General features: G+C 36.9%; 1 non-coding gene across 1 annotated transcript; it reads right to left on the reverse strand.

Moving 5' to 3' along the window:
• Positions 1–1,909: 1,909 nt before the first annotated feature.
• Positions 1,910–2,016, reverse strand: LOC124886264. Its single transcript, XR_007043350.1, has one exon. It is a non-coding gene; the product is annotated as a small nucleolar RNA R71 (small nucleolar RNA).
• Positions 2,017–9,621: the final 7,605 nt, after the last annotated feature.

The raw sequence follows: 9,621 nt of genomic DNA on the forward strand, positions 1-9,621 counted from the left end.
TAATGAGTTTGGATTCAAAACATTAGGAATGAAAGAATAAAACTAGTATTCTTAGCTTGAGCTACGCTCTTTACTAGTCCACCATCTTGAATTGTAACTTGGTTTGAGCGCTAATATGTGGTGTTTGACATTGTAGGAAGCTTGATAAGTTGATCATGCTGATATATAGTTAATGGAAAAGAAGGAAGTCACATGGAAATAGAACCACTAAGCTTGGAATTGAAGGATAAAAGCATGGGACAAACTTGGACAAAAGTTAAACATTTTGGACTCCTTAGCGTGCCACGCTTCCTAGATGCCGCGATAGCGCCATGGCACACCTTTGGAAGTATCATAGGAATGTTAAATCCAGTGTTCATAATTAGGATGTTCCACTCTTCCTATATGGCGGGATAAGGGTGTGGCACAGACCTGTGTTAAAATCGGTAATCTTGTTTCAAGTATAAATAAGACATTTAGTTGTTATTTTTCACACCTTGGATGACCTTGGGACTTGAAGAGAGGCTGGAGAACAATTAAATTAGGATTTTTATTCCATTAATTTGATTTATTTATGGATTTTAACATGTATTCATTCGTTGTGATTACAGTTATGTCAATGATCGGCTAACTTGATTATGGCTGTTTATCAAAGTTGGTTGTTTATTTATCCTTGATATCACTATTTTAAGGATTCAAAACCCTTAGAATACATGAATAATCATCTTGTGAACCCAGAAGGAGGAACAAGAGGATAGAACGTGGGATAGATAGAATAAAATTGTAATCTTCCAATTGAATGAATTTATAATTTGCAATAAGGACAGGAATATACCTATGTGCTCTATTTAGTTCAAGTACCGGATGAAATATGAATGTATTTAACTTAGTTCTTGTATCCCTGCTCAACGATGTAGTTGTGGAGCTAAGTTAGATAATAGATTAGAGGTTCAGAAGGCCATAGTCATAGTATGAACCCTATGAACCAACAACAAAGATAATCAACCTAACCAAGGAAGTTTATAGATTAATAGGATTATTCACAGTGCCTTAGTCCTGGAATTTTCCCCATAATTGTTCAACCATTTACTTTATAGCACTGTTTAGTTTATTCTTAGTTTTAACGTACAATTACTTTTTGTTACATCAGCATTGGGTTAATCTAAATAGTTGGACTAGTCTAGGATAGTTTTTAACCCAAGTCTTTGAGGCATTGATATTTGGCTTGTAAAAGGAAAGTTTATTACTTGGTGGACCACGTATACTTGCGTGTGTACAACAGGTTTTTAGCGCCTTGCCAGGGACTTGTAAATTGGCAACTGCTTTAGTTTTAATTTTATGTTTTGTTTTCTTTGGTGCAATTCACTTGATCTTGATTTTTGAATTTTTAGGAAATAGATTAACAGGCTTGTAAGCTATCAAGGGATAGGGAGTTGGTTGAAACAAACCCCGAGCTCGAGCAATGCTTTCACCAATAGAGGAGAGAAGAAATCATTCTCTACCGTATCCCATAAATTCATGAGGAATAAGATATTTCTGCTCCCATGGATGAGGATCCACCAGCCCGCAGGAAAGTTTGCAAAGTGGCAATCTTACTTGCGACTAATGTGACCTTTGCTATTCGCAGTCCAGATGGTGGATGTAGATTTGAATTGAAGCATAATATGCTGGAGCTTTTGTACATAGTGGACATTTTACCGAGCTATCATATGAAGATCCATAAGTCCACTTGCAAAAATTTCTAGAGATCAGTGATACATTTATTTCGACGGGTTTGTCACTTGATTATATAACGGTTACACTCTTACCCTTCTCAATTTTAGGGGAAGCAAGGAAGTGATTGAACGCAGAGCCAACAAGTTCAATCACAACATAGGATCTCTTAGCCCGAAAGTTCCTTATCCATTTCTTTCCATCCAGAAAGATTACAAGGCTACGAAGTGAGATTTTAAGCTTCAAGTAGAAGCCAGATGAGAATATTTATCATGCTTAGGAGAGATTCAAGTGACTTATTTAAGATTTTCCACATCATCAGAAGTCCAATGAGGTATTAGGTCACACCTTTGTTGAAGCCCTTGACCATAAAATGAAAAAATTTCTAGATTCTGCTACAAGTGGTCAGGCTTTGGAAAAAACTTATGATAACCTATATACTTTGTTGAACTACATAGCTCAAGGTATTCCTAACTGGCATGGTGACATATACAAAAGCTCAATAAGAAAGGGTTCAGGGAGGATTAGATAACAGTATCACTGCCAAAGTCGCCCAATTGTCAGCCATGCAGAATCAGATGATGACCTAATTCAGCAAATTGGGTGTGAATCAAATTTAGAATCAAGTGAATTCAGTGCACCAGAAACCAGGTTAGTGTGAGATTTATGGCAATAGTGGACACTCTGCAGACATGTGTGGTGAAAACCCTGAATTTGTAAACTTTGCAGGCAATGGAAAAAAGCTGAATTTTGGTAATGCCTGTAATCAAAGTGGCAGACTCAGCCAATGTACCCTTGGGGCAACAACCAACAAAAATAGTTTAAGTAGCAAAACATAATACTGTTATGACCCGAACCGAGGCCCTAGTCATGATGGGCATCCCGAACCATGAAGGCCAGAGAGACCTCTTACCTTGTAATCATAAGCATGATTCATCTATTATAATAATGTAGAAGTAAACTGGAAACATGGTGGTTCTATTATTTCAGCTTAACAAGGCGGGACATAAGTTCATAAGAGACCCAAAACCATCCATAACAAGTCTATGAAGTCTCTACTTAACTGAAAACAATAATCTATTTGAAATCGGGACAAGGCCCCCGGTCGGACCATAAACTAAAATCAAATGAAATCAACACATGGAAAAGGCCTTTCGAAATAAGGGAGGCTCACCAACTCCAAATGTCTGACCACGATCTACCGATTAGTGGAACCACGGGACTGGACCTCAGAATTGTTAATATAGGGGGTCAATACACAAAGGTACTAGTACATAGAACAATGCAAAATAACCTATTTTTATACAACATAGGTGAGACCATTTCATAAAAATATTTAACATAAGGTAAATAAAAATATATGGGCATAATGTGATGAGCTTCAAAACATCTTCTTGAAATCATGACTCAACTCTTCATTTCTCTACTGAGCTAGATGGTACACCCTACAATCTGTAATTCCACGGGCTATATGAAATCCATCATTGACTTGGCGGTTAAGCCCCCAACCTAAGTTTACCGCAAGGGCTGGAGTCTCTGCATCATTACTACGCTACAAGGCCATCACCAGCGTATAATCCCCTATTTCAAGGCAACATGAAACCTGTGTCGGCAAATCACAATTTTGGGCTATGATTTATCTAAACTCGTGCCTTCTTTGGGTAACCATCTAACACTCTCTTAAGCCCCATTTTAGACTCTTAAAATCATGTTTTTTTTCTTCTAACCATTTCTCTCTTATTCTATTTAGGGCACATCATAATAGGGTATCGTCATACCTAGACTTGCAAGTCCTTCATTTCATACCACAACATCTCTACTTCCCTTCTTATTTTAAAGTAAGTTATTGACCACCCAAAAGATTTAAAAATCAGACGAGAGTTCATACTTCAAAGGCACATGAAAAAAACATTTTCTCTTTTTAATACTTTATCTACGGTGGTTATATCTTTTATAAATTACATACAACTCTCTATTGAGAACATGAACATTTCTAAATTGAGGATAACACCCTCTCATTTAGTCATAAAAATAGTACAATTCATACATGATAGTAAACCATCAAATTCAAGCTTTTAGCTATCCGTATAATCAACCTACAACATGTAAAAATATAATGGGTTTAATAATAAGGGAGGAAATTACATACATCATGCTCTTATTTAACTTCTCAAACTTAATATCACATGGACGCATGAAAATATTTTGGATTTAGGGTACTATACCACAATTTCTACAAGACTTTATCATAAACTGAGATTTTTAATGCATGTTCATCAATACTTTTGAAACCCATTTCATATGCATACGCGTATACTCTATAGAGATTGTTTAAATAAAAATCTATGCCCATAAGATTTAAGATGGTGACACATGCCTTAGATTGATAGAAACGTTGAGAAACTTTGACTCTTGAGGCTTAATCTCTCAACTCTAGGTTGTTTTCTTTTCTTATGCTTAAGGAGATAAACTAAGGATTTTTGTAAGTGATAAAATGTGAATAATGACCTTAATTTCATCTATAGATGTTTAGGGACGGTTATGGAACATGAAAGGACCTTATTGCCCTTAAAATAACATAAGCGCATTTACACCGCCATGCCATTAGACATGCAACACACAACCCATGACCTAGCATTTATGTGGGAGACGAACGCTCCATTGCCTAGAAACCATATGGCCGACGCATGAACTATTACATAGAAACCAAGCAGGCGACGCACACCCTATTGCCTAGAAATTCCAGTGGTGGTAGACATTAACAATGCAATGCACGTCCATCGCATGGACCCTATCTTGTGACACACACTTAGTTTTTGAGGTCCTAAAATACTCCCAACACCTTCCACAATGTCTATACATGGTCTACCATCAATACGGGGGTCCTAAAGGTCATTCTAGATGCAGTAATAGAGCATTAATCTATGGGGTGTTACATTATCCCCCTCTTGGGTTCATTCATCCCTGAATGATAACTCGGGACACAATAAGCATGATGTCAAGTACTACATAGAATGAAAATAGTAGAACAAAATTAATACCTTCCATATTATCATCCATAACAAAGAGGGTCAGATATATCATACGCATGTCGTTATCTGACTCCCAAGTAGCCTCTTAAACTCTATGATTCTTCCACAACACTTTAACTGAAGCTATCTGTTTACTTCTTAACTTTTGAACCTGGTGATCTAAGATAGATACAAGTTCTTCTTCATACAATAATGAGTCCTTCACACTAATCTCCTCCATAGGCAAAACTAAAGAGTGTTTCCAATACATTTCTTCAATATTGATACATGAAATACAGGATGAACTGAAGCTAAACTTGCGAGCAAATCTAATTCATAAATAACTCCATCAATCCTTTTCATAATCTGATAAGGACCTATATAACAAGGACTGAGTTTTTCTTTCTTTCTGAATCTCATGACTCCCTTCATAGGGGAGACCTTTAGAAACACCCAATCATCAACCTCAAACTCTAACTCCCTTATTCTTATATCAGCATAAGAATTTTGGAGACTCTGAGCTATAATGCCCCAAAAATACATCTTGGATACCACACGGTGCTTACGATCACAAGTGACCACAAGCTAACCCACGAGCTGGTACCTGCTGCGAGCACTGAATAATATACTGATAATAAAGACATTTGTGGAAAATAGCTGAAAATGCCATAAGGTTTTAAGTACTGAAATGTATAAATGAAGTCACAAGTCTAAGAAAGAAACATATATTAAAATAATGTAACATGAATGATAACATTGATATCTAATTGAGTGTCTGAAAAGCCTCTAAGACTGACTGACTGAGGCGTTGATGGACAAACCCTAACTAACTCCGACTGACTATATAACTGTACTGCTAACTCAACCGAATAAAGATAAACTCATCCTCGAAGTATGAGGACTCACCACTACAGTTGATGCAGACTAACCGATCCTGTCTAGGCTCGGTCGGGAAACTGAGTGTCCGAACCTATGATATAAGACATCATTGCGCAAGAAAATGAGTATGCGATTGGTACGTTGAATATACTGGTATATAAGATGGGTTTAGGCTATAATCCATGAGTTAACTGATTATAAAGTAATGATTGGCTGAATAACATGAGATAATTATATAAGCATGCATGAAAACTGAAATACTGTAAGTGCAAGACCAGGCATATAATGTTTTTGATGTAATCTGTAAGACTAATATACTGAAATACTATAATATTTAAGTCTGATAACTAAGTAGATGATAATATGTATGCCTTGGTCAAGTGATCTGAACTGAATTCTGTACTGCGTATTGAACTAAGACTGTGGGAGGTATCATCTAACCGACATACCCCTTTCTAAGCTGATTGGGGTCCAAACTGTGACCCCAGTTAGAAGGGTATCAGTACAGTGCCACGGGTACTAATAATGGGTGTTTGGATCCACTAAGCTACTGAAGAACTAGGGTAAAGCCTAAATTGATGGGTGATCCCTGGGCGGAGTCAGTCTTAAACTGATGGGTGACCCCTGGGAGTTAGTCAAGCCTAAACTAACGGGTGACTCCTCATAACCCACACTGGCTACGTGGTTTTGTAATACAAGGACTACTAATAACGGCTTTACCTAACTGATGGGGAAGATACCATCCTGTATTCACTCGATACTAAACTCGACTCCCAACTGAATGACACTAATTACTGAACTAAACTGAGCTTATCTGAGCGAGCCAACAACTGAAAAATGATACTAACTAAATAACAAGGATCATGGTTTATCTGAAACCATTCTAAAGATTCTGAAAACTAGGTAAACTACTACATTTCGGGTATTCATAACCCCAAGCACTGAATGAAAATAACAATAAAGGCATGTTACCGCTTTAAAACCATAATAGGAAAATCATTCTCTTTGGCATTTCATCGAACACTTGGAATTCATAGACTTTACCATGGGAATAGTTAAAACATATTCTACTAACATAATTGCAATACTAAAAATCATGGTTTAAGAATACAACATGCGAAGATCACCATTCAAACATGTAACGAAAAAATTTCAATGAAATCACATGGTAGACATGATTTGAAATCGTAGTTCATAATAACTTTATGTAGATAATGCTTAACAACATGTAAAAATCATAACTTTAAACTTAAAATGGATTCTTGGACTTCATGTGTGAAAAAGGCCCATGGATGAACATCACACATACCTTTAATACTCAAATCTTAAAAGAGAACAACTTTCTTGAATTGGAACACTTGAGTTATTAGTTTTCTTGAAAGGAAGATGATCTAACTTGATGAATTTAGAGCAAGGTTAGGGTTTATTTGAGAGATAATTAGGGAAATTTGAGCATATAATGCCCTATCAACAGTTTAATCCCATGTTTTTACGAATTGGGCTGCTGGGAAAATATAAAACTACCCCTCTAGAATTTAAATGCGTAACTGGAATGCCGATTGAAGGCTTGGCGCGATGCGATAAAATGCTCATCTCTATAACTGGTTCGACACGATGCAATCATATTGAATTACAGGAAACAAAATCCAAACATGCCTCAATCCTCGTTTGAAAAATCCGAAACTTACCGAGACATGATCCTAACACCCCTGAACATGAGTGAACTCAAAAATTTACATCTTGGGGCTGGGAAGGTCACTTTAAAAATCTTCAACATTAAGAGGTTAAAAATAAGGCTAAGTCCCCAACACTTAGTTAAATTTTCAGGCTTTAAGCCTCTTATCCAAGTACTATGGGCTGAACTGGACTAGGAAAATATGGGGTATTACATAAGCTATCTTAAGTCGCTTTCTAATAAATTTCACTTTCTCCATCACCTAATGAACAAGATCAGACCCAAACAAATGGGTTTCCCTTACTTCATACCACCCAATCGGTGACCTACATCTTCTCCCATATAGAGCCTCAAAAGGAGCCATCTGGAGGCTTGAGTGGTAGCTATTATTGTAGGAGAACTCTATCAATGGAAAATGATCTACCCAACTATCTTTAAAGTCAACCACACAAGCCCTCAACATATCTTCTAGGGTCTGAATGGTGCGCTCTGCTTGTCCGTCCATTAAAGGGTAGAAGGTGGTGCTAAGGTTTACTTGGGTGTATAAACCCCTTTGAAAAGATTGCCAAAATTAAGAAGAGAATTGTGTACCTCGATCAGATATAATAGTCACTAGATACCCATGCAAATGAACTATCTGTTAAATGTACAACTTAGCATAATCATCTCCCAAAGAATTAGTCCGCAATGGAAAAAAAAGGGGCAAACTTGGTCATCCTATCTACAATAACCCAAATGGAATCATATTGGTTTTGGGACCTCAGAAGTCCTTTAATAAAGTCCATGTTGATCATATCCCATTTCCAAAGAGACAAAGCTATCTCTTAGGAAGTGCCACTTAGTCTCAAATGTTCCACCTTAACTTATTGACAATTCAAACACTTAGCCACAAAGTTAGCAACATCTCTTTTCATGTTATTCCACTAGTAAATCTCCTGACGATCATGATACATTTTTCTAGAGATGAGGTGAACAATATACCTGGAAGTGTGAGCTTCATCAAGAATTCTTTCTCGCAACGCATCCACATTCAGCACACAAAGTCTACCTTGATACCTCAAAATGCTATCACCTCCAATTTCAAATGCCATTACTTTTTGTTGACCAACATATTCCTTAATTTGCATCAAACTGGGATCCCTAGTTTGTTTTTCCATAACCTCAGCACAGAATGATGATTTAGCTACCTCTTGTACAAACACTCCCCCTTTCTCGAAATCAAGAATCCGAACCCCCAAATTAGAAAGTAGATGAATATCCTTGAACATGTTCCTCTTTCCTTCCTCCACATGAGAAAGGCTACCCATGGACAATCTACTAAGGGCGTCAGACACTACATTGGCCTTACTCTGGTGATAATGCAGGCTCATGTCATAATCATTCAACAACTCCAACCACCGTCTCTTCCTGAGATTTAGTTCTTTTGATGTGAAAATATTACTACCAACTTTTGTGATTTGTAAATATATCAACATTTACCCCATAAATATAATGGTGCCAAATTTGTAGTGAAAAAACTACCACCACTAACTCTAGATCATGGGTGGGATAGTTTTCTCATGTACCTTTAATTGACTAGATGCATAAGCCACCACTTTACCATGCTTCATAAGTACACACCCAAGTACCACCTGGGATGCATCAGATTAAACCACAAATTCCACTGTACCCTCAAGAAGGGTCAAAAATAGTGCAGTAGTCAACTTGTCTTTCAATTTCTCAAAACTTTTCTCACAAGAGTTAGACTACAAGAATTTCACATTTTTTTGAGTTAATCTAGTAAGTGGAGCATCTATGGATGAAAAACACTCTACAAATCTTCTGTAATACCCCACCAAACCTAAGAAGCTCCGAACGTCGATTGAATTTGTGGGTTTGGGCTATTTTTCCACTGCCTTAACCGTTTGAGGGTCAACCTTAATTCCCCCACTAGAAATAATATGCCCCAAAAAAGCAATATCTCTAAGCTAGAATTCACATTTGGAAAACTTTGCATATAACTCATGATCCTTAAGAATCTGATGGATGATTCAGAGTTGATTGGCATGTTCATCCTTACTCTTAGAGTAAATCAAGTTATCGTCAATAAAGACTATGATGAATAGATCTAGAAACTGGAGAAAAACCCTAGTCATTAGATCCATAAATATTGCAGGGGCATTAGTTAGTCCGAAGAACATAACTTAGAATTCATAATGACCATATCGAGTTTGGAAAGCCGTTTTGGGAATGTCATCCTTCTAACCTTTAACTGATGGTACCCTGAACGAAAGTTTATTTTGGAAAAACACTCGAAACCTTGGAGTTGGTCAAAGAGATCATCGATTCTAAGAAGTGGGTACTTATTTATAACTATGACTTTTT

This window comes from Capsicum annuum, chromosome 7, assembly GCF_002878395.1.
Source record: "Capsicum annuum cultivar UCD-10X-F1 chromosome 7, UCD10Xv1.1, whole genome shotgun sequence".
NCBI classification, from domain to species: Eukaryota; Viridiplantae; Streptophyta; class Magnoliopsida; order Solanales; family Solanaceae; genus Capsicum; species Capsicum annuum.